Source organism: Phyllobates terribilis, unplaced genomic scaffold, assembly GCF_046119375.1.
Source record: "Phyllobates terribilis strain yellow unplaced genomic scaffold, ASM4611937v1 Scaffold_169__1_contigs__length_4117513, whole genome shotgun sequence".
NCBI classification, from domain to species: domain Eukaryota; kingdom Metazoa; phylum Chordata; class Amphibia; order Anura; family Dendrobatidae; genus Phyllobates; species Phyllobates terribilis.
Window position 1 is genome coordinate 2274834 of NW_027362929.1, and position 27562 is coordinate 2302395.

General features: G+C 45.4%; 20 non-coding genes and 1 pseudogene across 20 annotated transcripts; all 21 read right to left on the reverse strand.

Annotated features, from left to right (window-relative positions):
• Positions 1–764: 764 nt before the first annotated feature.
• On the reverse strand, positions 765–955 carry LOC141210047 (U2 spliceosomal RNA). The gene has a single exon (XR_012280227.1). It is a non-coding gene; the product is annotated as a U2 spliceosomal RNA (small nuclear RNA).
• Positions 956–2075: 1120 nt separating this feature from the next.
• Positions 2076–2266, reverse strand: LOC141208914 (U2 spliceosomal RNA). The gene has a single exon (XR_012279124.1). It is a non-coding gene; the product is annotated as a U2 spliceosomal RNA (small nuclear RNA).
• Positions 2267–3387: 1121 nt separating this feature from the next.
• On the reverse strand, positions 3388–3578 carry LOC141208915 (U2 spliceosomal RNA). The gene has a single exon (XR_012279125.1). It is a non-coding gene; the product is annotated as a U2 spliceosomal RNA (small nuclear RNA).
• Positions 3579–4700: 1122 nt separating this feature from the next.
• Positions 4701–4891, reverse strand: LOC141208917 (U2 spliceosomal RNA). Its single transcript, XR_012279127.1, has one exon. It is a non-coding gene; the product is annotated as a U2 spliceosomal RNA (small nuclear RNA).
• A 1127-nt stretch (positions 4892–6018) lies between these two features.
• Positions 6019–6209, reverse strand: LOC141208918 (U2 spliceosomal RNA). The gene has a single exon (XR_012279128.1). It is a non-coding gene; the product is annotated as a U2 spliceosomal RNA (small nuclear RNA).
• A 1122-nt stretch (positions 6210–7331) lies between these two features.
• On the reverse strand, positions 7332–7522 carry LOC141208919 (U2 spliceosomal RNA). Its single transcript, XR_012279129.1, has one exon. It is a non-coding gene; the product is annotated as a U2 spliceosomal RNA (small nuclear RNA).
• Positions 7523–8644: 1122 nt separating this feature from the next.
• On the reverse strand, positions 8645–8835 carry LOC141208920 (U2 spliceosomal RNA). Its single transcript, XR_012279130.1, has one exon. It is a non-coding gene; the product is annotated as a U2 spliceosomal RNA (small nuclear RNA).
• Positions 8836–9959: 1124 nt separating this feature from the next.
• Positions 9960–10150, reverse strand: LOC141211022 (U2 spliceosomal RNA). The gene has a single exon (XR_012281010.1). It is a non-coding gene; the product is annotated as a U2 spliceosomal RNA (small nuclear RNA).
• A 1120-nt stretch (positions 10151–11270) lies between these two features.
• LOC141208921 (U2 spliceosomal RNA) lies at positions 11271–11461 on the reverse strand. Its single transcript, XR_012279131.1, has one exon. It is a non-coding gene; the product is annotated as a U2 spliceosomal RNA (small nuclear RNA).
• A 1122-nt stretch (positions 11462–12583) lies between these two features.
• On the reverse strand, positions 12584–12774 carry LOC141208922 (U2 spliceosomal RNA). The gene has a single exon (XR_012279132.1). It is a non-coding gene; the product is annotated as a U2 spliceosomal RNA (small nuclear RNA).
• Positions 12775–13898: 1124 nt separating this feature from the next.
• Positions 13899–14089, reverse strand: LOC141211033 (U2 spliceosomal RNA). The gene has a single exon (XR_012281021.1). It is a non-coding gene; the product is annotated as a U2 spliceosomal RNA (small nuclear RNA).
• Positions 14090–15209: 1120 nt separating this feature from the next.
• Positions 15210–15391, reverse strand: LOC141210645 (U2 spliceosomal RNA). Its single transcript, XR_012280788.1, has one exon. It is a non-coding gene; the product is annotated as a U2 spliceosomal RNA (small nuclear RNA).
• A 790-nt stretch (positions 15392–16181) lies between these two features.
• On the reverse strand, positions 16182–16273 carry LOC141210851 (U2 spliceosomal RNA; annotated as a pseudogene).
• A 1122-nt stretch (positions 16274–17395) lies between these two features.
• On the reverse strand, positions 17396–17586 carry LOC141208923 (U2 spliceosomal RNA). Its single transcript, XR_012279133.1, has one exon. It is a non-coding gene; the product is annotated as a U2 spliceosomal RNA (small nuclear RNA).
• A 1120-nt stretch (positions 17587–18706) lies between these two features.
• On the reverse strand, positions 18707–18897 carry LOC141210033 (U2 spliceosomal RNA). The gene has a single exon (XR_012280213.1). It is a non-coding gene; the product is annotated as a U2 spliceosomal RNA (small nuclear RNA).
• Positions 18898–20019: 1122 nt separating this feature from the next.
• LOC141208924 (U2 spliceosomal RNA) lies at positions 20020–20210 on the reverse strand. The gene has a single exon (XR_012279134.1). It is a non-coding gene; the product is annotated as a U2 spliceosomal RNA (small nuclear RNA).
• Positions 20211–21335: 1125 nt separating this feature from the next.
• On the reverse strand, positions 21336–21526 carry LOC141208925 (U2 spliceosomal RNA). Its single transcript, XR_012279135.1, has one exon. It is a non-coding gene; the product is annotated as a U2 spliceosomal RNA (small nuclear RNA).
• Positions 21527–22649: 1123 nt separating this feature from the next.
• LOC141208926 (U2 spliceosomal RNA) lies at positions 22650–22840 on the reverse strand. The gene has a single exon (XR_012279136.1). It is a non-coding gene; the product is annotated as a U2 spliceosomal RNA (small nuclear RNA).
• Positions 22841–23961: 1121 nt separating this feature from the next.
• LOC141208928 (U2 spliceosomal RNA) lies at positions 23962–24152 on the reverse strand. The gene has a single exon (XR_012279138.1). It is a non-coding gene; the product is annotated as a U2 spliceosomal RNA (small nuclear RNA).
• A 1121-nt stretch (positions 24153–25273) lies between these two features.
• On the reverse strand, positions 25274–25464 carry LOC141208929 (U2 spliceosomal RNA). Its single transcript, XR_012279139.1, has one exon. It is a non-coding gene; the product is annotated as a U2 spliceosomal RNA (small nuclear RNA).
• A 1121-nt stretch (positions 25465–26585) lies between these two features.
• LOC141210290 (U2 spliceosomal RNA) lies at positions 26586–26776 on the reverse strand. The gene has a single exon (XR_012280463.1). It is a non-coding gene; the product is annotated as a U2 spliceosomal RNA (small nuclear RNA).
• Positions 26777–27562: the final 786 nt, after the last annotated feature.

Below are 27562 nucleotides of genomic sequence, written 5' to 3' on the forward strand. Positions count from 1 at the left end.
ACTGAAGGTGGCTGCTGCTGTGCGCAGGTATATAAAGGCTCAGAGCCTATTATGACACGCGCAGCCAGCGTTCCATTGCCACATTCCGTCTACTGCAGGCGGGATACCTGGATGGCTGAATGTCACTGAGAAGCTCACAGAGACCGCCATAAGCAACAGTTTAAAAGAATGCCACAGACTAATCAACCAAACTTTTTGGGTTGGTTTCTCTTTTATAGTCTGCAGGCATTAAATGAAAGAAGTCAGTGTTCCAGCAGAGGGAGACAACGTTTCAGAAAAGGCATTGTAGCAAACCAAAAAAAGAAATTTTAAGCGCAGCAGAGTAACCAGCTCACATACCTGTTAGCTCAGGTGAGTTTAAAAGGCTGCTGTTGATAACAAGGGCATTTGCTAAATAGATGGTGTGTGTGCAACAATATACTGAAAGGTCAATTATATTGTGCAGCTTATCTCACCACCTGTAGTTATTTAGGTGAAAGCTCCAAAATGCTTGCCTAATATGTCTGTTTATCCAAAAGGAAGTATAGAGGGAGAGCTAGATAGATAGCATTGCATTACATTACATTACATGGCAATGCAATGCACAGTTGCTGAAGTTGAACCAAAATGAGCTTGTCATCTGGCTTCTGCAACTTTTAACATGAAAAATCCAATGAGGAGAAGAAAAGCAAAGCCAAAGAGTCCATCCCAAAATCCGACAAACAAGCAAAATGAACAAAAAGCATTGAATTCAATTCTTTCTGATTTTAGAAACTGCATTAAAGAAGGGGTGCACCGGTCCTGGAGATACTGCAATACCAGGTCAATGCGTGAAGTGGACAGAGCAAGCTCTTTTTCCATCTCCCTGTTCTAAAAATCCATTTAATATATGGTCCCCAGATAGGGGACGTATCAGATATTAAACTGATAAGAACAGATACTACACTTGATCTTAGCCAAAAGGCCGAGAAGCGATAACCAGAATTGGTTTCCGACTACGGTGCCACCCAAGGATTCTGAAAAGTCCATTTGTGGAGATGGCCACCTGGACTCCCGTTAAGAAGACATGCTGTCAACCTCTAGATCCCTCACATGCCTGCACTTTTCGGCTTGCTGCTGCTGCAATCCACGCGTTTTAGATCTGCATAACTCCACCTCTTTTAGCACAGTACCCTCAACCCCCGGCTGTTCCCACCCGCCTCAACACCGTTGGAAGGGAGGAGAACCAATTAAGGCGGGGGGGGGGTGGAACGAGCAGCTGTCTACCCTTAGCAGGAGGGTTGCTGATTAATTACCTCTCCTGCTGCTGCTGCTGCTGGCTGTCCAGCAGCAGACTGAAGGTGGCTGCTGCTGTGCGCAGGTATATAAAGGCTCAGAGCCTATTATGACACGCGCAGCCAGCGTTCCATTGCCACATTCCGTCTACTGCAGGCGGGATACCTGGATGGCTGAATGTCACTGAGAAGCTCACAGAGACCGCCATAAGCAACAGTTTAAAAGAATGCCACAGACTAATCAACCAAACTTTTTGGGTTGGTTTCTCTTTTATAGTCTGCAGGCATTAAATGAAAGAAGTCAGTGTTCCAGCAGAGGGAGACAACGTTTCAGAAAAGGCATTGTAGCAAACCAAAAAAGAAATTTTAAGCGCAGCAGAGTAACCAGCTCACATACCTGTTAGCTCAGGTGAGTTTAAAAGGCTGCTGTTGATAACAAGGGCATTTGCTAAATAGATGGTGTGTGTGCAACAATATACTGAAAGGTCAATTATATTGTGCAGCTTATCTCACCACCTGTAGTTATTTAGGTGAAAGCTCCAAAATGCTTGCCTAATATGTCTGTTTATCCAAAAGGAAGTATAGAGGGAGAGCTAGATAGATAGCATTGCATTACATTACATTACATGGCAATGCAATGCACAGTTGCTGAAGTTGAACCAAAATGAGCTTGTCATCTGGCTTCTGCAACTTTTAACATGAAAAATCCAATGAGGAGAAGAAAAGCAAAGCCAAAGAGTCCATCCCAAAATCCGACAAACAAGCAAAATGAACAAAAAGCATTGAATTCAATTCTTTCTGATTTTAGAAACTGCATTAAAGAAGGGGTGCACCGGTCCTGGAGATACTGCAATACCAGGTCAATGCGTGGAGTGGACAGAGCAAGCTCTTTTTCCATCTCCCTGTTCTAAAAATCCATTTAATATATGGTCCCCAGATAGGGGACGTATCAGATATTAAACTGATAAGAACAGATACTACACTTGATCTTAGCCAAAAGGCCGAGAAGCGATAACCAGAATTGGTTTCCGACTACGGTGCCACCCAAGGATTATGAAAAGTCCATTTGTGGAGATGGCCACCTGGACTCCCGTTAAGAAGACATGCTGTCAACCTCTAGATCCCTCACATGCCTGCACTTTTCGGCTTGCTGCTGCTGCAATCCACGCGTTTTAGATCTGCATAACTCCACCTCTTTTAGCACAGTACCCTCAACCCCCGGATGTTCCCACCCGCCTCAACACCGTTGGAAGGGAGGAGAACCAATTAAGGCGGGGGGGGGGGTGGAACGAGCAGCTGTCTACCCTTAGCAGGAGGGTTGCTGATTAATTACCTCTCCTGCTGCTGCTGCTGCTGGCTGTCCAGCAGCAGACTGAAGGTGGCTGCTGCTGTGCGTAGGTATATAAAGGCTCAGAGCCTATTATGACACGCGCAGCCAGCGTTCCATTGCCACATTCCGTCTACTGCAGGCGGGATACCTGGATGGCTGAATGTCACTGAGAAGCTCACAGAGACCGCCATAAGCAACAGTTTAAAAGAATGCCACAGACTAATCAACCAAACTTTTTGGGTTGGTTTCTCTTTTATAGTCTGCAGGCATTAAATGAAAGAAGTCAGTGTTCCAGCAGAGGGAGACAACGTTTCAGAAAAGGCATTGTAGCAAACCAAAAAAGAAATTTTAAGCGCAGCAGAGTAACCAGCTCACATACCTGTTAGCTCAGGTGAGTTTAAAAGGCTGCTGTTGATAACAAGGGCATTTGCTAAATAGATGGTGTGTGTGCAACAATATACTGAAAGGTCAATTATATTGTGCAGCTTATCTCACCACCTGTAGTTATTTAGGTGAAAGCTCCAAAATGCTTGCCTAATATGTCTGTTTATCCAAAAGGAAGTATAGAGGGAGAGCTAGATAGATAGCATTGCATTACATTACATTACATGGCAATGCAATGCACAGTTGCTGAAGTTGAACCAAAATGAGCTTGTCATCTGGCTTCTGCAACTTTTAACATGAAAAATCCAATGAGGAGAAGAAAAGCAAAGCCAAAGAGTCCATCCCAAAATCCGACAAACAAGCAAAATGAACAAAAAGCATTGAATTCAATTCTTTCTGATTTTAGAAACTGCATTAAAGAAGGGGTGCACCGGTCCTGGAGATACTGCAATACCAGGTCAATGCGTGGAGTGGACAGAGCAAGCTCTTTTTCCATCTCCCTGTTCTAAAAATCCATTTAATATATGGTCCCCAGATAGGGGACGTATCAGATATTAAACTGATAAGAACAGATACTACACTTGATCTTAGCCAAAAGGCCGAGAAGCGATAACCAGAATTGGTTTCCGACTACGGTGCCACCCAAGGATTCTGAAAAGTCCATTTGTGGAGATGGCCACCTGGACTCCCGTTAAGAAGACATGCTGTCAACCTCTAGATCCCTCACATGCCTGCACTTTTCGGCTTGCTGCTGCTGCAATCCACGCGTTTTAGATCTGCATAACTCCACCTCTTTTAGCACAGTACCCTCAACCCCCGGCTGTTCCCACCCGCCTCAACACCGTTGGAAGGGAGGAGAACCAATTAAGGCGGGGGGGGGGGGTGGAACGAGCAGCTGTCTACCCTTAGCAGGAGGGTTGCTGATTAATTACCTCTCCTGCTGCTGCTGCTGCTGGCTGTCCAGCAGCAGACTGAAGGTGGCTGCTGCTGTGCGCAGGTATATAAAGGCTCAGAGCCTATTATGACACGCGCAGCCAGCGTTCCATTGCCACATTCCGTCTACTGCAGGCGGGATACCTGGATGGCTGAATGTCACTGAGAAGCTCACAGAGACCGCCATAAGCAACAGTTTAAAAGAATGCCACAGACTAATCAACCAAACTTTTTGGGTTGGTTTCTCTTTTATAGTCTGCAGGCATTAAATGAAAGAAGTCAGTGTTCCAGCAGAGGGAGACAACGTTTCAGAAAAGGCATTGTAGCAAACCAAAAAAGAAATTTTAAGCGCAGCAGAGTAACCAGCTCACATACCTGTTAGCTCAGGTGAGTTTAAAAGGCTGCTGTTGATAACAAGGGCATTTGCTAAATAGATGGTGTGTGTGCAACAATATACTGAAAGGTCAATTATATTGTGCAGCTTATCTCACCACCTGTAGTTATTTAGGTGAAAGCTCCAAAATGCTTGCCTAATATGTCTGTTTATCCAAAAGGAAGTATAGAGGGAGAGCTAGATAGATAGCATTGCATTACATTACATTACATGGCAATGCAATGCACAGTTGCTGAAGTTGAACCAAAATGAGCTTGTCATCTGGCTTCTGCAACTTTTAACATGAAAAATCCAATGAGGAGAAGAAAAGCAAAGCCAAAGAGTCCATCCCAAAATCCGACAAACAAGCAAAATGAACAAAAAGCATTGAATTCAATTCTTTCTGATTTTAGAAACTGCATTAAAGAAGGGGTGCACCGGTCCTGGAGATACTGCAATACCAGGTCAATGCGTGGAGTGGACAGAGCAAGCTCTTTTTCCATCTCCCTGTTCTAAAAATCCATTTAATATATGGTCCCCAGATAGGGGACGTATCAGATATTAAACTGATAAGAACAGATACTACACTTGATCTTAGCCAAAAGGCCGAGAAGCGATAACCAGAATTGGTTTCCGACTACGGTGCCACCCAAGGATTCTGAAAAGTCCATTTGTGGAGATGGCCACCTGGACTCCCGTTAAGAAGACATGCTGTCAACCTCTAGATCCCTCACATGCCTGCACTTTTCGGCTTGCTGCTGCTGCAATCCACGCGTTTTAGATCTGCATAACTCCACCTCTTTTAGCACAGTACCCTCAACCCCCGGCTGTTCCCACCCGCCTCAACACCGTTGGAAGGGAGGAGAACCAATTAAGGCGGGGGGGGGGGGTGGAACGAGCAGCTGTCTACCCTTAGCAGGAGGGTTGCTGATTAATTACCTCTCCTGCTGCTGCTGCTGCTGGCTGTCCAGCAGCAGACTGAAGGTGGCTGCTGCTGTGCGCAGGTATATAAAGGCTCAGAGCCTATTATGACACGCGCAGCCAGCGTTCCATTGCCACATTCCGTCTACTGCAGGCGGGATACCTGGATGGCTGAATGTCACTGAGAAGCTCACAGAGACCGCCATAAGCAACAGTTTAAAAGAATGCCACAGACTAATCAACCAAACTTTTTGGGTTGGTTTCTCTTTTATAGTCTGCAGGCATTAAATGAAAGAAGTCAGTGTTCCAGCAGAGGGAGACAACGTTTCAGAAAAGGCATTGTAGCAAACCAAAAAAGAAATTTTAAGCGCAGCAGAGTAACCAGCTCACATACCTGTTAGCTCAGGTGAGTTTAAAAGGCTGCTGTTGATAACAAGGGCATTTGCTAAATAGATGGTGTGTGTGCAACAACATACTGAAAGGACAATTATATTGTGCAGCTTATCTCACCACCTGTAGTTATTTAGGTGAAAGCTCCAAAATGCTTGCCTAATATGTCTGTTTATCCAAAAGGAAGTATAGAGGGAGAGCTAGATAGAAATCATTGCATTACATTACATTACATTACATGGCAATGCAATGCACAGTTGCTGAAGTTGAACCAAAATGAGCTTGTCATCTGGCTTCTGCAACTTTTAACATGAAAAATCCAATGAGGAGAAGAAAAGCAAAGCCAAAGAGTCCATCCCAAAATCCGACAAACAAGCAAAATGAACAAAAAGCATTGAATTCAATTCTTTCTGATTTTAGAAACTGCATTAAAGAAGGGGTGCACCGGTCCTGGAGATACTGCAATACCAGGTCAATGCGTGGAGTGGACAGAGCAAGCTCTTTTTCCATCTCCCTGTTCTAAAAATCCATTTAATATATGGTCCCCAGATAGGGGACGTATCAGATATTAAACTGATAAGAACAGATACTACACTTGATCTTAGCCAAAAGGCCGAGAAGCGATAACCAGAATTGGTTTCCGACTACGGTGCCACCCAAGGATTCTGAAAAGTCCATTTGTGGAGATGGCCACCTGGACTCCCGTTAAGAAGACATGCTGTCAACCTCTAGATCCCTCACATGCCTGCACTTTTCGGCTTGCTGCTGCTGCAATCCACGCGTTTTAGATCTGCATAACTCCACCTCTTTTAGCACAGTACCCTCAACCCCCGGCTGTTCCCACCCGCCTCAACACCGTTGGAAGGGAGGAGAACCAATTAAGGCGGGGGTGGGGGGTGGAACGAGCAGCTGTCTACCCTTAGCAGGAGGGTTGCTGATTAATTACCTCTCCTGCTGCTGCTGCTGCTGGCTGTCCAGCAGCAGACTGAAGGTGGCTGCTGCTGTGCGCAGGTATATAAAGGCTCAGAGCCTATTATGACACGCGCAGCCAGCGTTCCATTGCCACATTCCGTCTACTGCAGGCGGGATACCTGGATGGCTGAATGTCACTGAGAAGCTCACAGAGACCGCCATAAGCAACAGTTTAAAAGAATGCCACAGACTAATCAACCAAACTTTTTGGGTTGGTTTCTCTTTTATAGTCTGCAGGCATTAAATGAAAGAAGTCAGTGTTCCAGCAGAGGGAGACAACGTTTCAGAAAAGGCATTGTAGCAAATCAAAAAAGAAATTTTAAGCGCAGCAGAGTAACCAGCTCACATACCTGTTAGCTCAGGTGAGTTTAAAAGGCTGCTGTTGATAACAAGGGCATTTGCTAAATAGATGGTGTGTGTGCAACAATATACTGAAAGGTCAATTATATTGTGCAGCTTATCTCACCACCTGTAGTTATTTAGGTGAAAGCTCCAAAATGCTTGCCTAATATGTCTGTTTATCCAAAAGGAAGTATAGAGGGAGAGCTAGATAGATAGCATTGCATTACATTACATTACATGGCAATGCAATGCACAGTTGCTGAAGTTGAACCAAAATGAGCTTGTCATCTGGCTTCTGCAACTTTTAACATGAAAAATCCAATGAGGAGAAGAAAAGCAAAGCCAAAGAGTCCATCCCAAAATCCGACAAACAAGCAAAATGAACAAAAAGCATTGAATTCAATTCTTTCTGATTTTAGAAACTGCATTAAAGAAGGGGTGCACCGGTCCTGGAGATACTGCAATACCAGGTCAATGCGTGGAGTGGACAGAGCAAGCTCTTTTTCCATCTCCCTGTTCTAAAAATCCATTTAATATATGGTCCCCAGATAGGGGACGTATCAGATATTAAACTGATAAGAACAGATACTACACTTGATCTTAGCCAAAAGGCCGAGAAGCGATAACCAGAATTGGTTTCCGACTACGGTGCCACCCAAGGATTCTGAAAAGTCCATTTGTGGAGATGGCCACCTGGACTCCCGTTAAGAAGACATGCTGTCAACCTCTAGATCCCTCACATGCCTGCACTTTTCGGCTTGCTGCTGCTGCAATCCACGCGTTTTAGATCTGCATAACTCCACCTCTTTTAGCACAGTACCCTCAACCCCCGGCTGTTCCCACCCGCCTCAACACCGTTGGAAGGGAGGAGAACCAATTAAGGCGGGGGGGGGGGGTGGAACGAGCAGCTGTCTACCCTTAGCAGGAGGGTTGCTGATTAATTACCTCTCCTGCTGCTGCTGCTGCTGGCTGTCCAGCAGCAGACTGAAGGTGGCTGCTGCTGAGCGCAGGTATATAAAGGCTCAGAGCCTATTATGACACGCGCAGCCAGCGTTCCATTGCCACATTCCGTCTACTGCAGGCGGGATACCTGGATGGCTGAATGTCACTGAGAAGCTCACAGAGACCGCCATAAGCAACAGTTTAAAAGAATGCCACAGACTAATCAACCAAACTTTTTGGGTTGGTTTCTCTTTTATAGTCTGCAGGCATTAAATGAAAGAAGTCAGTGTTCCAGCAGAGGGAGACAACGTTTCAGAAAAGGCATTGTAGCAAACCAAAAAAGAAATTTTAAGCGCAGCAGAGTAACCAGCTCACATACCTGTTAGCTCAGGTGAGTTTAAAAGGCTGCTGTTGATAACAAGGGCATTTGCTAAATAGATGGTGTGTGTGCAACAATATACTGAAAGGTCAATTATATTGTGCAGCTTATCTCACCACCTGTAGTTATTTAGGTGAAAGCTCCAAAATGCTTGCCTAATATGTCTGTTTATCCAAAAGGAAGTATAGAGGTAGAGCTAGATAGATAGCATTGCATTACATTACATTACATGGCAATGCAATGCACAGTTGCTGAAGTTGAACCAAAATGAGCTTGTCATCTGGCTTCTGCAACTTTTAACATGAAAAATCCAATGAGGAGAAGAAAAGCAAAGCCAAAGAGTCCATCCCAAAATCCGACAAACAAGCAAAATGAACAAAAAGCATTGAATTCAATTCTTTCTGATTTTAGAAACTGCATTAAAGAAGGGGTGCACCGGTCCTGGAGATACTGCAATACCAGGTCAATGCGTGGAGTGGACAGAGCAAGCTCTTTTTCCATCTCCCTGTTCTAAAAATCCATTTAATATATGGTCCCCAGATAGGGGACGTATCAGATATTAAACTGATAAGAACAGATACTACACTTGATCTTAGCCAAAAGGCCGAGAAGCGATAACCAGAATTGGTTTCCGACTACGGTGCCACCCAAGGATTCTGAAAACTCCATTTGTGGAGATGGCCACCTGGACTCCCGTTAAGAAGACATGCTGTCAACCTCTAGATCCCTCACATGCCTGCACTTTTCGGCTTGCTGCTGCTGCAATCCACGCGTTTTAGATCTGCATAACTCCACCTCTTTTAGCACAGTACCCTCAACCCCCGGCTGTTCCCACCCGCCTCAACACCGTTGGAAGGGAGGAGAACCAATTAAGGCGGGGGGGGGGGGGGTGGAACGAGCAGCTGTCTACCCTTAGCAGGAGGGTTGCTGATTAATTACCTCTCCTGCTGCTGCTGCTGCTGGCTGTCCAGCAGCAGACTGAAGGTGGCTGCTGCTGTGCGCAGGTATATAAAGGCTCAGAGCCTATTATGACACGCGCAGCCAGCGTTCCATTGCCACATTCCGTCTACTGCAGGCGGGATACCTGGATGGCTGAATGTCACTGAGAAGCTCACAGAGACCGCCATAAGCAACAGTTTAAAAGAATGCCACAGACTAATCAACCAAACTTTTTGGGTTGGTTTCTCTTTTATAGTCTGCAGGCATTAAATGAAAGAAGTCAGTGTTCCAGCAGAGGGAGACAACGTTTCAGAAAAGGCATTGTAGCAAACCAAAAAAGAAATTTTAAGCGCAGCAGAGTAACCAGCTCACATACCTGTTAGCTCAGGTGAGTTTAAAAGGCTGCTGTTGATAACAAGGGCATTTGCTAAATAGATGGTGTGTGTGCAACAATATACTGAAAGGTCAATTATATTGTGCAGCTTATCTCACCACCTGTAGTTATTTAGGTGAAAGCTCCAAAATGCTTGCCTAATATGTCTGTTTATCCAAAAGGAAGTATAGAGGGAGAGCTAGATAGATAGCATTGCATTACATTACATTACATGGCAATGCAATGCACAGTTGCTGAAGTTGAACCAAAATGAGCTTGTCATCTGGCTTCTGCAACTTTTAACATGAAAAATCCAATGAGGAGAAGAAAAGCAAAGCCAAAGAGTCCATCCCAAAATCCGACAAACAAGCAAAATGAACAAAAAGCATTGAATTCAATTCTTTCTGATTTTAGAAACTGCATTAAAGAAGGGGTGCACCGGTCCTGGAGATACTGCAATACCAGGTCAATGCGTGGAGTGGACAGAGCAAGCTCTTTTTCCATCTCCCTGTTCTAAAAATCCATTTAATATATGGTCCCCAGATAGGGGACATATCAGATATTAAACTGATAAGAACAGATACTACACTTGATCTTAGCCAAAAGGCCGAGAAGCGATAACCAGAATTGGTTTCCGACTACGGTGCCACCCAAGGATTCTGAAAAGTCCATTTGTGGAGATGGCCACCTGGACTCCCGTTAAGAAGACATGCTGTCAACCTCTAGATCCCTCACATGCCTGCACTTTTCGGCTTGCTGCTGCTGCAATCCACGCGTTTTAGATCTGCATAACTCCACCTCTTTTAGCACAGTACCCTCAACCCCCGGCTGTTCCCACCCGCCTCAACACCGTTGGAAGGGAGGAGAACCAATTAAGGCGGGGGGGGGGTGGAACGAGCAGCTGTCTACCCTTAGCAGGAGGGTTGCTGATTAATTACCTCTCCTGCTGCTGCTGCTGCTGGCTGTCCAGCAGCAGACTGAAGGTGGCTGCTGCTGTGCGCAGGTATATAAAGGCTCAGAGCCTATTATGACACGCGCAGCCAGCGTTCCATTGCCACATTCCGTCTACTGCAGGCGGGATACCTGGATGGCTGAATGTCACTGAGAAGCTCACAGAGACCGCCATAAGCAACAGTTTAAAAGAATGCCACAGACTAATCAACCAAACTTTTTGGGTTGGTTTCTCTTTTATAGTCTGCAGGCATTAAATGAAAGAAGTCAGTGTTCCAGCAGAGGGAGACAACGTTTCAGAAAAGGCATTGTAGCAAATCAAAAAAGAAATTTTAAGCGCAGCAGAGTAACCAGCTCACATACCTGTTAGCTCAGGTGAGTTTAAAAGGCTGCTGTTGATAACAAGGGCATTTGCTAAATAGATGGTGTGTGTGCAACAATATACTGAAAGGTCAATTATATTGTGCAGCTTATCTCACCACCTGTAGTTATTTAGGTGAAAGCTCCAAAATGCTTGCCTAATATGTCTGTTTATCCAAAAGGAAGTATAGAGGGAGAGCTAGATAGATAGCATTGCATTACATTACATTACATGGCAATGCAATGCACAGTTGCTGAAGTTGAACCAAAATGAGCTTGTCATCTGGCTTCTGCAACTTTTAACATGAAAAATCCAATGAGGAGAAGAAAAGCAAAGCCAAAGAGTCCATCCCAAAATCCGACAAACAAGCAAAATGAACAAAAAGCATTGAATTCAATTCTTTCTGATTTTAGAAACTGCATTAAAGAAGGGGTGCACCGGTCCTGGAGATACTGCAATACCAGGTCAATGCGTGGAGTGGACAGAGCAAGCTCTTTTTCCATCTCCCTGTTCTAAAAATCCATTTAATATATGGTCCCCAGATAGGGGACGTATCAGATATTAAACTGATAAGAACAGATACTACACTTGATCTTAGCCAAAAGGCCGAGAAGCGATAACCAGAATTGGTTTCCGACTACGGTGCCACCCAAGGATTCTGAAAAGTCCATTTGTGGAGATGGCCACCTGGACTCCCGTTAAGAAGACATGCTGTCAACCTCTAGATCCCTCACATGCCTGCACTTTTCGGCTTGCTGCTGCTGCAATCCACGCGTTTTAGATCTGCATAACTCCACCTCTTTTAGCACAGTACCCTCAACCCCCGGCTGTTCCCACCCGCCTCAACACCGTTGGAAGGGAGGAGAACCAATTAAGGCGGGGGGGGGGGGTGGAACGAGCAGCTGTCTACCCTTAGCAGGAGGGTTGCTGATTAATTACCTCTCCTGCTGCTGCTGCTGCTGGCTGTCCAGCAGCAGACTGAAGGTGGCTGCTGCTGAGCGCAGGTATATAAAGGCTCAGAGCCTATTATGACACGCGCAGCCAGCGTTCCATTGCCACATTCCGTCTACTGCAGGCGGGATACCTGGATGGCTGAATGTCACTGAGAAGCTCACAGAGACCGCCATAAGCAACAGTTTAAAAGAATGCCACAGACTAATCAACCAAACTTTTTGGGTTGGTTTCTCTTTTATAGTCTGCAGGCATTAAATGAAAGAAGTCAGTGTTCCAGCAGAGGGAGACAACGTTTCAGAAAAGGCATTGTAGCAAACCAAAAAAGAAATTTTAAGCGCAGCAGAGTAACCAGCTCACATACCTGTTAGCTCAGGTGAGTTTAAAAGGCTGCTGTTGATAACAAGGGCATTTGCTAAATAGATGGTGTGTGTGCAACAATATACTGAAAGGTCAATTATATTGTGCAGCTTATCTCACCACCTGTAGTTATTTAGGTGAAAGCTCCAAAATGCTTGCCTAATATGTCTGTTTATCCAAAAGGAAGTATAGAGGTAGAGCTAGATAGATAGCATTGCATTACATTACATTACATGGCAATGCAATGCACAGTTGCTGAAGTTGAACCAAAATGAGCTTGTCATCTGGCTTCTGCAACTTTTAACATGAAAAATCCAATGAGGAGAAGAAAAGCAAAGCCAAAGAGTCCATCCCAAAATCCGACAAACAAGCAAAATGAACAAAAAGCATTGAATTCAATTCTTTCTGATTTTAGAAACTGCATTAAAGAAGGGGTGCACCGGTCCTGGAGATACTGCAATACCAGGTCAATGCGTGGAGTGGACAGAGCAAGCTCTTTTTCCATCTCCCTGTTCTAAAAATCCATTTAATATATGGTCCCCAGATAGGGGACGTATCAGATATTAAACTGATAAGAACAGATACTACACTTGATCTTAGCCAAAAGGCCGAGAAGCGATAACCAGAATTGGTTTCCGACTACGGTGCCACCCAAGGATTCTGAAAAGTCCATTTGTGGAGATGGCCACCTGGACTCCCGTTAAGAAGACATGCTGTCAACCTCTAGATCCCTCACATGCCTGCACTTTTCGGCTTGCTGCTGCTGCAATCCACGCGTTTTAGATCTGCATAACTCCACCTCTTTTAGCACAGTACCCTCAACCCCCGGCTGTTCCCACCCGCCTCAACACCGTTGGAAGGGAGGAGAACCAATTAAGGCGGGGGGGGGGGGGGTGGAACGAGCAGCTGTCTACCCTTAGCAGGAGGGTTGCTGATTAATTACCTCTCCTGCTGCTGCTGCTGCTGGCTGTCCAGCAGCAGACTGAAGGTGGCTGCTGCTGTGCGCAGGTATATAAAGGCTCAGAGCCTATTATGACACGCGCAGCCAGCGTTCCATTGCCACATTCCGTCTACTGCAGGCGGGATACCTGGATGGCTGAATGTCACTGAGAAGCTCACAGAGACCGCCATAAGCAACAGTTTAAAAGAATGCCACAGACTAATCAACCAAACTTTTTGGGTTGGTTTCTCTTTTATAGTCTGCAGGCATTAAATGAAAGAAGTCAGTGTTCCAGCAGAGGGAGACAACGTTTCAGAAAAGGCATTGTAGCAAACCAAAAAAGAAATTTTAAGCGCAGCAGAGTAACCAGCTCACATACCTGTTAGCTCAGGTGAGTTTAAAAGGCTGCTGTTGATAACAAGGGCATTTGCTAAATAGATGGTGTGTGTGCAACAATATACTGAAAGGTCAATTATATTGTGCAGCTTATCTCACCACCTGTAGTTATTTAGGTGAAAGCTCCAAAATGCTTGCCTAATATGTCTGTTTATCCAAAAGGAAGTATAGAGGGAGAGCTAGATAGATAGCATTGCATTACATTACATTACATGGCAATGCAATGCACAGTTGCTGAAGTTGAACCAAAATGAGCTTGTCATCTGGCTTCTGCAACTTTTAACATGAAAAATCCAATGAGGAGAAGAAAAGCAAAGCCAAAGAGTCCATCCCAAAATCCGACAAACAAGCAAAATGAACAAAAAGCATTGAATTCAATTCTTTCTGATTTTAGAAACTGCATTAAAGAAGGGGTGCACCGGTCCTGGAGATACTGCAATACCAGGTCAATGCGTGGAGTGGACAGAGCAAGCTCTTTTTCCATCTCCCTGTTCTAAAAATCCATTTAATATATGGTCCCCAGATAGGGGACATATCAGATATTAAACTGATAAGAACAGATACTACACTTGATCTTAGCCAAAAGGCCGAGAAGCGATAACCAGAATTGGTTTCCGACTACGGTGCCACCCAAGGATTCTGAAAAGTCCATTTGTGGAGATGGCCACCTGGACTCCCGTTAAGAAGACATGCTGTCAACCTCTAGATCCCTCACATGCCTGCACTTTTCGGCTTGCTGCTGCTGCAATCCACGCGTTTTAGATCTGCATAACTCCACCTCTTTTAGCACAGTACCCTCAACCCCCGGCTGTTCCCACCCGCCTCAACACCGTTGGAAGGGAGGAGAACCAATTAAGGCGGGGGGGGGGTGGAACGAGCAGCTGTCTACCCTTAGCAGGAGGGTTGCTGATTAATTACCTCTCCTGCTGCTGCTGCTGCTGGCTGTCCAGCAGCAGACTGAAGGTGGCTGCTGCTGTGCGCAGGTATATAAAGGCTCAGAGCCTATTATGACACGCGCAGCCAGCGTTCCATTGCCACATTCCGTCTACTGCAGGCGGGATACCTGGATGGCTGAATGTCACTGAGAAGCTCACAGAGACCGCCATAAGCAACAGTTTAAAAGAATGCCACAGACTAATCAACCAAACTTTTTGGGTTGGTTTCTCTTTTATAGTCTGCAGGCATTAAATGAAAGAAGTCAGTGTTCCAGCAGAGGGAGACAACGTTTCAGAAAAGGCATTGTAGCAAACCAAAAAAGAAATTTTAAGCGCAGCAGAGTAACCAGCTCACATACCTGTTAGCTCAGGTGAGTTTAAAAGGCTGCTGTTGATAACAAGGGCATTTGCTAAATAGATGGTGTGTGTGCAACAATATACTGAAAGGTCAATTATATTGTGCAGCTTATCTCACCACCTGTAGTTATTTAGGTGAAAGCTCCAAAATGCTTGCCTAATATGTCTGTTTATCCAAAAGGAATTATAGAGGGAGAGCTAGATAGATAGCATTGCATTACATTACATTACATGGCAATGCAATGCACAGTTGCTGAAGTTGAACCAAAATGAGCTTGTCATCTGGCTTCTGCAACTTTTAACATGAAAAATCCAATGAGGAGAAGAAAAGCAAAGCCAAAGAGTCCATCCCAAAATCCGACAAACAAGCAAAATGAACAAAAAGCATTGAATTCAATTCTTTCTGATTTTAGAAACTGCATTAAAGAAGGGGTGCACCGGTCCTGGAGATACTGCAATACCAGGTCAATGCGTGGAGTGGACAGAGCAAGCTCTTTTTCCATCTCCCTGTTCTAAAAATCCATTTAATATATGGTCCCCAGATAGGGGACGTATCAGATATTAAACTGATAAGAACAGATTTTTTTTTTTTCGAAAGCCCGAATTCGTGTACAAAACCCGAGTGCGCTTAAAAAAGTGACAAGTGCCACAAAAAAAGTGCACTTGGATGCTGGTCTTCTTGAAACCCTCTCCAAAAGGAGAAGGGTCCCCCAAACCATTCCCCGTCCCTCCGAGCCAGAAGGCCACAGCGAGGAACAGGGACAAATAGCCACCTCCAGCCGAAACCAGAGGCGACCCAATCTTACCCCCAATACCTGCCCGAGTTCTCACCCGAGCAAGGCACTGGGAGCCAAAAGACTGTGCTCCCCTCCCGGAAGAGGGGAGCCAACATCGATCTCCTCCCGAAAGAGGAGAGCCAGGGGGGTTCAGGGGGGAGCGGAACCTGATGGCCACACACTCCCCCCCTAGACCTGCCAAGAGAGGAACCCGTAAGGGAACCGCATCCCGACAAAATCCTAGTAGGACGTGACACACGTGAATAAGTGGACACACAGTGACAAAGAAATTAAATAAATAGTGAAGGTTTCACAGTATAATACTGCCCGGACCTTCGACCGGGAATTGAAAAATTCCCCATCCTAAGGCCAGAAGGCCCGGAATAAGGGTGTGTGCGAAGAAAGAAAATTTGAAGTGCTTGTGCAAATGTGCCATAAACTCAAGTGGGGTTCCCAATCCCAGTGAGTTAAGGCACCCCAGGGTCACCACTCCTGGGGCACTTCACACTTCGGGCTTTCGATCTTCCCCGGCCCAAAGGCGTCGATCCTGGGGGGCCATGCTTTCCACCAGATGACTATATTAGCCACCTGGCGTACTAACAAGCGCCTAAACCCCAGTGTGCATAATATATCAATCTACTAGGGCGGCCAACATCCAAAACCGCCTTTTCGAAAGATACTACACTTGATCTTAGCCAAAAGGCCGAGAAGCGATAACCAGAATTGGTTTCCGACTACGGTGCCACCCAAGGATTCTGAAAAGTCCATTTGTGGAGATGGCCACCTGGACTCCCGTTAAGAAGACATGCTGTCAACCTCTAGATCCCTCACATGCCTGCACTTTTCGGCTTGCTGCTGCTGCAATCCACGCGTTTTAGATCTGCATAACTCCACCTCTTTTAGCACAGTACCCTCAACCCCCGGCTGTTCCCACCCGCCTCAACACCGTTGGAAGGGAGGAGAACCAATTAAGGCGGGGGGGGGGGGTGGAACGAGCAGCTGTCTACCCTTAGCAGGAGGGTTGCTGATTAATTACCTCTCCTGCTGCTGCTGCTGCTGGCTGTCCAGCAGCAGACTGAAGGTGGCTGCTGCTGTGCGCAGGTATATAAAGGCTCAGAGCCTATTATGACACGCGCAGCCAGCGTTCCATTGCCACATTCCGTCTACTGCAGGCGGGATACCTGGATGGCTGAATGTCACTGAGAAGCTCACAGAGACCGCCATAAGCAACAGTTTAAAAGAATGCCACAGACTAATCAACCAAACTTTTTGGGTTGGTTTCTCTTTTATAGTCTGCAGGCATTAAATGAAAGAAGTCAGTGTTCCAGCAGAGGGAGACAACGTTTCAGAAAAGGCATTGTAGCAAACCAAAAAAGAAATTTTAAGCGCAGCAGAGTAACCAGCTCACATACCTGTTAGCTCAGGTGAGTTTAAAAGGCTGCTGTTGATAACAAGGGCATTTGCTAAATAGATGGTGTGTGTGCAACAATATACTGAAAGGTCAATTATATTGTGCAGCTTATCTCACCACCTGTAGTTATTTAGGTGAAAGCTCCAAAATGCTTGCCTAATATGTCTGTTTATCCAAAAGGAAGTATAGAGGGAGAGCTAGATAGATAGCATTGCATTACATTACATTACATGGCAATGCAATGCACAGTTGCTGAAGTTGAACCAAAATGAGCTTGTCATCTGGCTTCTGCAACTTTTAACATGAAAAATCCAATGAGGAGAAGAAAAGCAAAGCCAAAGAGTCCATCCCAAAATCCGACAAACAAGCAAAATAAACAAAAAGCATTGAATTCAATTCTTTCTGATTTTAGAAACTGCATTAAAGAAGGGGTGCACCGGTCCTGGAGATACTGCAATACCAGGTCAATGCGTGGAGTGGACAGAGCAAGCTCTTTTTCCATCTCCCTGTTCTAAAAATCCATTTAATATATGGTCCCCAGATAGGGGACGTATCAGATATTAAACTGATAAGAACAGATACTACACTTGATCTTAGCCAAAAGGCCGAGAAGCGATAACCAGAATTGGTTTCCGACTACGGTGCCACCCAAGGATTCTGAAAAGTCCATTTGTGGAGATGGCCACCTGGACTCCCGTTAAGAAGACATGCTGTCAACCTCTAGATCCCTCACATGCCTGCACTTTTCGGCTTGCTGCTGCTGCAATCCACGCGTTTTAGATCTGCATAACTCCACCTCTTTTAGCACAGTACCCTCAACCCCGGCTGTTCCCACCCGCCTCAACACCGTTGGAAGGGAGGAGAACCAATTAAGGCGGGTGGGGGGGTGGAACGAGCAGCTGTCTACCCTTAGCAGGAGGGTTGCTGATTAATTACCTCTCCTGCTGCTGCTGCTGCTGGCTGTCCAGCAGCAGACTGAAGGTGGCTGCTGCTGTGCGCAGGTATATAAAGGCTCAGAGCCTATTATGACACGCGCAGCCAGCGTTCCATTGCCACATTCCGTCTACTGCAGGCGGGATACCTGGATGGCTGAATGTCACTGAGAAGCTCACAGAGACCGCCATAAGCAACAGTTTAAAAGAATGCCACAGACTAATCAACCAAACTTTTTGGGTTGGTTTCTCTTTTATAGTCTGCAGGCATTAAATGAAAGAAGTCAGTGTTCCAGCAGAGGGAGACAACGTTTCAGAAAAGGCATTGTAGCAAACCAAAAAAGAAATTTTAAGCGCAGCAGAGTAACCAGCTCACTTACCTGTTAGCTCAGGTGAGTTTAAAAGGCTGCTGTTGATAACAAGGGCATTTGCTAAATAGATGGTGTGTGTGCAACAATATACTGAAAGGTCAATTATATTGTGCAGCTTATCTCACCACCTGTAGTTATTTAGGTGAAAGCTCCAAAATGCTTGCCTAATATGTCTGTTTATCCAAAAGGAAGTATAGAGGGAGAGCTAGATAGATAGCATTGCATTACATTACATTACATGGCAATGCAATGCACAGTTGCTGAAGTTGAACCAAAATGAGCTTGTCATCTGGCTTCTGCAACTTTTAACATGAAAAATCCAATGAGGAGAAGAAAAGCAAAGCCAAAGAGTCCATCCCAAAATCCGACAAACAAGCAAAATGAACAAAAAGCATTGAATTCAATTCTTTCTGATTTTAGAAACTGCATTAAAGAAGGGGTGCACCGGTCCTGGAGATACTGCAATACCAGGTCAATGCGTGGAGTGGACAGAGCATGCTCTTTTTCCATCTCCCTGTTCTAAAAATCCATTTAATATATGGTCCCCAGATAGGGGACGTATCAGATATTAAACTGATAAGAACAGATACTACACTTGATCTTAGCCAAAAGGCCGAGAAGCGATAACCAGAATTGGTTTCCGACTACGGTGCCACCCAAGGATTCTGAAAAGTCCATTTGTGGAGATGGCCACCTGGACTCCCGTTAAGAAGACATGCTGTCAACCTCTAGATCCCTCACATGCCTGCACTTTTCGGCTTGCTGCTGCTGCAATCCACGCGTTTTAGATCTGCATAACTCCACCTCTTTTAGCACAGTACCCTCAACCCCCGGCTGTTCCCACCCGCCTCAACACCGTTGGAAGGGAGGAGAACCAATTAAGGCGGGGGGGGGGGGTGGAACGAGCAGCTGTCTACCCTTAGCAGGAGGGTTGCTGATTAATTACCTCTCCTGCTGCTGCTGCTGCTGGCTGTCCAGCAGCAGACTGAAGGTGGCTGCTGCTGTGCGCAGGTATATAAAGGCTCAGAGCCTATTATGACACGCGCAGCCAGCGTTCCATTGCCACATTCCGTCTACTGCAGGCGGGATACCTGGATGGCTGAATGTCACTGAGAAGCTCACAGAGACCGCCATAAGCAACAGTTTAAAAGAATGCCACAGACTAATCAACCAAACTTTTTGGGTTGGTTTCTCTTTTATAGTCTGCAGGCATTAAATGAAAGAAGTCAGTGTTCCAGCAGAGGGAGACAACGTTTCATAAAAGGCATTGTAGCAAACCAAAAAAGAAATTTTAAGCGCAGCAGAGTAACCAGCTCACATACCTGTTAGCTCAGGTGAGTTTAAAAGGCTGCTGTTGATAACAAGGGCATTTGCTAAATAGATGGTGTGTGTGCAACAATATACTGAAAGGTCAATTATATTGTGCAGCTTATCTCACCACCTGTAGTTATTTAGGTGAAAGCTCCAAAATGCTTGCCTAATATGTCTGTTTATCCAAAAGGAAGTATAGAGGGAGAGCTAGATAGATAGCATTGCATTACATTACATTACATGGCAATGCAATGCACAGTTGCTGAAGTTGAACCAAAATGAGCTTGTCATCTGGCTTCTGCAACTTTTAACATGAAAAATCCAATGAGGAGAAGAAAAGCAAAGCCAAAGAGTCCATCCCAAAATCCGACAAACAAGCAAAATGAACAAAAAGCATTGAATTCAATTCTTTCTGATTTTAGAAACTGCATTAAAGAAGGGGTGCACCGGTCCTGGAGATACTGCAATACCAGGTCAATGCGTGGAGTGGACAGAGCAAGCTCTTTTTCCATCTCCCTGTTCTAAAAATCCATTTAATATATGGTCCCCAGATAGGGGACGTATCAGATATTAAACTGATAAGAACAGATACTACACTTGATCTTAGCCAAAAGGCCGAGAAGCGATAACCAGAATTGGTTTCCGACTACGGTGCCACCCAAGGATTCTGAAAAGTCCATTTGTGGAGATGGCCACCTGGACTCCCGTTAAGAAGACATGCTGTCAACCTCTAGATCCCTCACATGCCTGCACTTTTCGGCTTGCTGCTGCTGCAATCCACGCGTTTTAGATCTGCATAACTCCACCTCTTTTAGCACAGTACCCTCAACCCCCGGCTGTTCCCACCCGCCTCAACACCGTTGGAAGGGAGGAGAACCAATTAAGGCGGGGGGGGGGGGGGGTGGAATGAGCAGCTGTCTACCCTTAGCAGGAGGGTTGCTGATTAATTACCTCTCCTGCTGCTGCTGCTGCTGGCTGTCCAGCAGCAGACTGAAGGTGGCTGCTGCTGTGCACAGGTATATAAAGGCTCAGAGCCTATTATGACACGCGCAGCCAGCGTTCCATTGCCACATTCCGTCTACTGCAGGCGGGATACCTGGATGGCTGAATGTCACTGAGAAGCTCACAGAGACCGCCATAAGCAACAGTTTAAAAGAATGCCACAGACTAATCAACCAAACTTTTTGGGTTGGTTTCTCTTTTATAGTCTGCAGGCATTAAATGAAAGAAGTCAGTGTTCCAGCAGAGGGAGACAACGTTTCAGAAAAGGCATTGTAGCAAACCAAAAATGAAATTTTAAGCGCAGCAGAGTAACCAGCTCACATACCTGTTAGCTCAGGTGAGTTTAAAAGGCTGCTGTTGATAACAAGGGCATTTGCTAAATAGATGGTGTGTGTGCAACAATATACTGAAAGGTCAATTATATTGTGCAGCTTATCTCACCACCTGTAGTTATTTAGGTGAAAGCTCCAAAATGCTTGCCTAATATGTCTGTTTATCCAAAAGGAAGTATAGAGGGAGAGCTAGATAGATAGCATTACATTACATTACATTACATGGCAATGCAATGCACAGTTGCTGAAGTTGAACCAAAATGAGCTTGTCATCTGGCTTCTGCAACTTTTAACATGAAAAATCCAATGAGGAGAAGAAAAGCAAAGCCAAAGAGTCCATCCCAAAATCCGACAAACAAGCAAAATGAACAAAAAGCATTGAATTCAATTCTTTCTGATTTTAGAAACTGCATTAAAGAAGGGGTGCACCGGTCCTGGAGATACTGCAATACCAGGTCAATGCGTGGAGTGGACAGAGCAAGCTCTTTTTCCATCTCCCTGTTCTAAAAATCCATTTAATATATGGTCCCCAGATAGGGGACGTATCAGATATTAAACTGATAAGAACAGATACTACACTTGATCTTAGCCAAAAGGCCGAGAAGCGATAACCAGAATTGGTTTCCGACTACGGTGCCACCCAAGGATTCTGAAAAGTCCATTTGTGGAGATGGCCACCTGGACTCCCGTTAAGAAGACATGCTGTCAACCTCTAGATCCCTCACATGCCTGCACTTTTCGGCTTGCTGCTGCTGCAATCCACGCGTTTTAGATCTGCATAACTCCACCTCTTTTAGCACAGTACCCTCAACCCCCGGCTGTTCCCACCCGCCTCAACACGGTTGGAAGGGAGGAGAACCAATTAAGACGGGGGGGGGGGGTGGAACGAGCAGCTGTCTACCCTTAGCAGGAGGGTTGCTGATTAATTACCTCTCCTGCTGCTGCTGCTGCTGGCTGTCCAGCAGCAGACTAAAGGTGGCTGCTGCTGTGCGCAGGTATATAAAGGCTCAGAGCCTATTATGACACGCGCAGCCAGCGTTCCATTGCCACATTCCGTCTACTGCAGGCGGGATACCTGGATGGCTGAATGTCACTGAGAAGCTCACAGAGACCGCCATAAGCAACAGTTTAAAAGAATGCCACAGACTAATCAACCAAACTTTTTGGGTTGGTTTCTCTTTTATAGTCTGCAGGCATTAAATGAAAGAAGTCAGTGTTCCAGCAGAGGGAGACAACGTTTCAGAAAAGGCATTGTAGCAAACCAAAAAAGAAATTTTAAGCGCAGCAGAGTAACCAGCTCACATACCTGTTAGCTCAGGTGAGTTTAAAAGGCTGCTGTTGATAACAAGGGCATTTGCTAAATAGATGGTGTGTGTGCAACAATATACTGAAAGGTCAATTATATTGTGCAGCTTATCTCACCACCTGTAGTTATTTAGGTGAAAGCTCCAAAATGCTTGCCTAATATGTCTGTTTATCCAAAAGGAAGTATAGAGGGAGAGCTAGATAGATAGCATTGCATTACATTACATTACATGGCAATGCAATGCACAGTTGCTGAAGTTGAACCAAAATGAGCTTGTCATCTGGCTTCTGCAACTTTTAACATGAAAAATCCAATGAGGAGAAGAAAAGAAAAAGCCAAAGAGTCCATCCCAAAATCCGACAAACAAGCAAAATGAACAAAAAGCATTGAATTCAATTCTTTCTGATTTTAGAAACTGCATTAAAGAAGGGGTGCACCGGTCCTGGAGATACTGCAATACCAGGTCAATGCGTGGAGTGGACAGAGCAAGCTCTTTTTCCATCTCCCTGTTCTAAAAATCCATTTAATATATGGTCCCCAGATAGGGGACGTATCAGATATTAAACTGATAAGAACAGATACTACACTTGATCTTAGCCAAAAGGCCGAGAAGCGATAACCAGAATTGGTTTCCGACTACGGTGCCACCCAAGGATTCTGAAAAGTCCATTTGTGGAGATGGTCACCTGGACTCCCGTTAAGAAGACATGCTGTCAACCTCTAGATCCCTCACATGCCTGCACTTTTCGGCTTGCTGCTGCTGCAATCCACGCGTTTTAGATCTGCATAACTCCACCTCTTTTAGCACAGTACCCTCAACCCCCGGCTGTTCCCACCCGCCTCAACACCGTTGGAAGGGAGGAGAACCAATTAAGGCGAGGGGGGGGGTGGAACGAGCAGCTGTCTACCCTTAGCAGGAGGGTTGCTGATTAATTACCTCTCCTGCTGCTGCTGCTGCTGGCTGTCCAGCAGCAGACTGAAGGTGGCTGCTGCTGTGCGCAGGTATATAAAGGCTCAGAGCCTATTATGACACGCGCAGCCAGCGTTCCATTGCCACATTCCGTCTACTGCAGGCGGGATACCTGGATGGCTGAATGTCACTGAGAAGCTCACAGAGACCGCCATAAGCAACAGTTTAAAAGAATGCCACAGACTAATCAACCAAACTTTTTGGGTTGGTTTCTCTTTTATAGTCTGCAGGCATTAAATGAAAGAAGTCAGTGTTCCAGCAGAGGGAGACAACGTTTCAGAAAAGGCATTGTAGCAAACCAAAAAAGAAATTTTAAGCGCAGCAGAGTAACCAGCTCACATACCTGTTAGCTCAGGTGAGTTTAAAAGGCTGCTGTTGATAACAAGGGCATTTGCTAAATAGATGGTGTGTGTGCAACAATATACTGAAAGGTCAATTATATTGTGCAGCTTATCTCACCACCTGTAGTTATTTAGGTGAAAGCTCCAAAATGCTTGCCTAATATGTCTGTTTATCCAAAAGGAAGTATAGAGGGAGAGCTAGATAGATAGCATTGCATTACATTACATTACATGGCAATGCAATGCACAGTTGCTGAAGTTGAACCAAAATGAGCTTGTCATCTGGCTTCTGCAACTTTTAACATGAAAAATCCAATGAGGAGAAGAAAAGCAAAGCCAAAGAGTCCATCCCAAAATCCGACAAACAAGCAAAATGAACAAAAAGCATTGAATTCAATTCTTTCTGATTTTAGAAACTGCATTAAAGAAGGGGTGCACCGGTCCTGGAGATACTGCAATACCAGGTCAATGCGTGGAGTGGACAGAGCAAGCTCTTTTTCCATCTCCCTGTTCTAAAAATCCATTTAATATATGGTCCCCAGATAGGGGACGTATCAGATATTAAACTGATAAGAACAGATACTACACTTGATCTTAGCCAAAAGGCCGAGAAGCGATAACCAGAATTGGTTTCCGACAACGGTGCCACCCAAGGATTCTGAAAAGTCCATTTGTGGAGATGGCCACCTGGACTCCCGTTAAGAAGACATGCTGTCAACCTCTAGATCCCTCACATGCCTGCACTTTTCGGCTTGCTGCTGCTGCAATCCACGCGTTTTAGATCTGCATAACTCCACCTCTTTTAGCACAGTACCCTCAACCCCCGGCTGTTCCCACCCGCCTCAACACCGTTGGAAGGGAGGAGAACCAATTAAGGCGGGGGGGGGGGTGGAACGAGCAGCTGTCTACCCTTAGCAGGAGGGTTGCTGATTAATTACCTCTCCTGCTGCTGCTGCTGCTGGCTGTCCAGCAGCAGACTGAAGGTGGCTGCTGCTGTGCGCAGGTATATAAAGGCTCAGAGCCTATTATGACACGCGCAGCCAGCGTTCCATTGCCACATTCCGTCTACTGCAGGCGGGATACCTGGATGGCTGAATGTCACTGAGAAGCTCACAGAGACCGCCATAAGCAACAGTTTAAAAGAATGCCACAGACTAATCAACCAAACTTTTTGGGTTGGTTTCTCTTTTATAGTCTGCAGGCATTAAATGAAAGAAGTCAGTGTTCCAGCAGAGGGAGACAACGTTTCAGAAAAGGCATTGTAGCAAACCAAAAAAGAAATTTTAAGCGCAGCAGAGTAACCAGCTCACATACCTGTTAGCTCAGGTGAGTTTAAAAGGCTGCTGTTGATAACAAGGGCATTTGCTAAATAGATGGTGTGTGTGCAACAATATACTGAAAGGTCAATTATATTGTGCAGCTTATCTCACCACCTGTAGTTATTTAGGTGAAAGCTCCAAAATGCTTGCCTAATATGTCTGTTTATCCAAAAGGAAGTATAGAGGGAGAGCTAGATAGATAGCATTGCATTACATTACATTACATGGCAATGCAATGCACAGTTGCTGAAGTTGAACCAAAATGAGCTTGTCATCTGGCTTCTGCAACTTTTAACATGAAAAATCCAATGAGGAGAAGAAAAGCAAAGCCAAAGAGTCCATCCCAAAATCCGACAAACAAGCAAAATGAACAAAAAGCATTGAATTCAATTCTTTCTGATTTTAGAAACTGCATTAAAGAAGGGGTGCACCGGTCCTGGAGATACTGCAATACCAGGTCAATGCGTGGAGTGGACAGAGCAAGCTCTTTTTCCATCTCCCTGTTCTAAAAATCCATTTAATATATGGTCCCCAGATAGGGGACGTATCAGATATTAAACTGATAAGAACAGATACTACACTTGATCTTAGCCAAAAGGCCGAGAAGCGATAACCAGAATTGGTTTCCGACTACGGTGCCACCCAAGGATTCTGAAAAGTCCATTTGTGGAGATGGCCACCTGGACTCCCGTTAAGAAGACATGCTGTCAACCTCTAGATCCCTCACATGCCTGCACTTTTCGGCTTGCTGCTGCTGCAATCCACGCGTTTTAGATCTGCATAACTCCACCTCTTTTAGCACAGTACCCTCAACCCCCGGCTGTTCCCACCCGCCTCAACACCGTTGGAAGGGAGGAGAACCAATTAAGGCGGGGGGGGGGGTGGAACGAGCAGCTGTCTACCCTTAGCAGGAGGGTTGCTGATTAATTACCTCTCCTGCTGCTGCTGCTGCTGGCTGTCCAGCAGCAGACTGAAGGTGGCTGCTGCTGTGCGCAGGTATATAAAGGCTCAGAGCCTATTATGACACGCGCAGCCAGCGTTCCATTGCCACATTCCGTCTACTGCAGGCGGGATACCTGGATGGCTGAATGTCACTGAGAAGCTCACAGAGACCGCCATAAGCAACAGTTTAAAAGAATGCCACAGACTAATCAACCAAACTTTTTGGGTTGGTTTCTCTTTTATAGTCTGCAGGCATTAAATGAAAGAAGTCAGTGTTCCAGCAGAGGGAGACAACGTTTCAGAAAAGGCATTGTAGCAAACCAAAAAAGAAATTTTAAGCGCAGCAGAGTAACCAGCTCACATACCTGTTAGCTCAGGTGAGTTTAAAAGGCTGCTGTTGATAACAAGGGCATTTGCTAAATAGATGGTGTGTGTGCAACAATATACTGAAAGGTCAATTATATTGTGCAGCTTATCTCACCACCTGTAGTTATTTAGGTGAAAGCTCCAAAATGCTTGCCTAATATGTCTGTTTATCCAAAAGTAAGTATAGAGGGAGAGCTAGATAGATAGCATTGCATTACATTACATTACATGGCAATGCAATGCACAGTTGCTGAAGTTGAACCAAAATGAGCTTGTCATCTGGCTTCTGCAACTTTTAACATGAAAAATCCAATGAGGAGAAGAAAAGCAAAGCCAAAGAGTCCATCCCAAAATCCGACAAACAAGCAAAATGAACAAAAAGCATTGAATTCAATTCTTTCTGATTTTAGAAACTGCATTAAAGAAGGGGTGCACCGGTCCTGGAGATACTGCAATACCAGGTCAATGCGTGGAGTGGACAGAGCAAGCTCTTTTTCCATCTCCCTGTTCTAAAAATCCATTTAATATATGGTCCCCAGATAGGGGACGTATCAGATATTAAACTGATAAGAACAGACACTACACTTGATCTTAGCCAAAAGGCCGAGAAGCGATAACCAGAATTGGTTTCCGACTACGGTGCCACCCAAGGATTCTGAAAAGTCCATTTGTGGAGATGGCCACCTGGACTCCCGTTAAGAAGACATGCTGTCAACCTCTAGATCCCTCACATGCCTGCACTTTTCGGCTTGCTGCTGCTGCAATCCACGCGTTTTAGATCTGCATAACTCCACCTCTTTTAGCACAGTACCCTCAACCCCCGGCTGTTCCCACCCGCCTCAACACCGTTGGAAGGGAGGAGAACCAATTAAGGCGGGGGGGGGGGTGGAACGAGCAGCTGTCTACCCTTAGCAGGAGGGTTGCTGATTAATTACCTCTCCTGCTGCTGCTGCTGCTGGCTGTCCAGCAGCAGACTGAAGGTGGCTGCTGCTGTGCGCAGGTATATAAAGGCTCAGAGCCTATTATGACACGCGCAGCCAGCGTTCCATTGCCACATTCCGTCTACTGCAGGCGGGATACCTGGATGGCTGAATGTCACTGAGAAGCTCACAGAGACCGCCATAAGCAACAGTTTAAAAGAATGCCACAGACTAATCAACCAAACTTTTTGGGTTGGTTTCTCTTTTATAGTCTGCAGGCATTAAATGAAAGAAGTCAGTGTTCCAGCAGAGGGAGACAACGTTTCAGAAAAGGCATTGTAGCAAACCAAAAAAGAAATTTTAAGCGCAGCAGAGTAACCAGCTCACATACCTGTTAGCTCAGGTGAGTTTAAAAGGCTGCTGTTGATAACAAGGGCATTTGCTAAATAGATGGTGTGTGTGCAACAATATACTGAAAGGT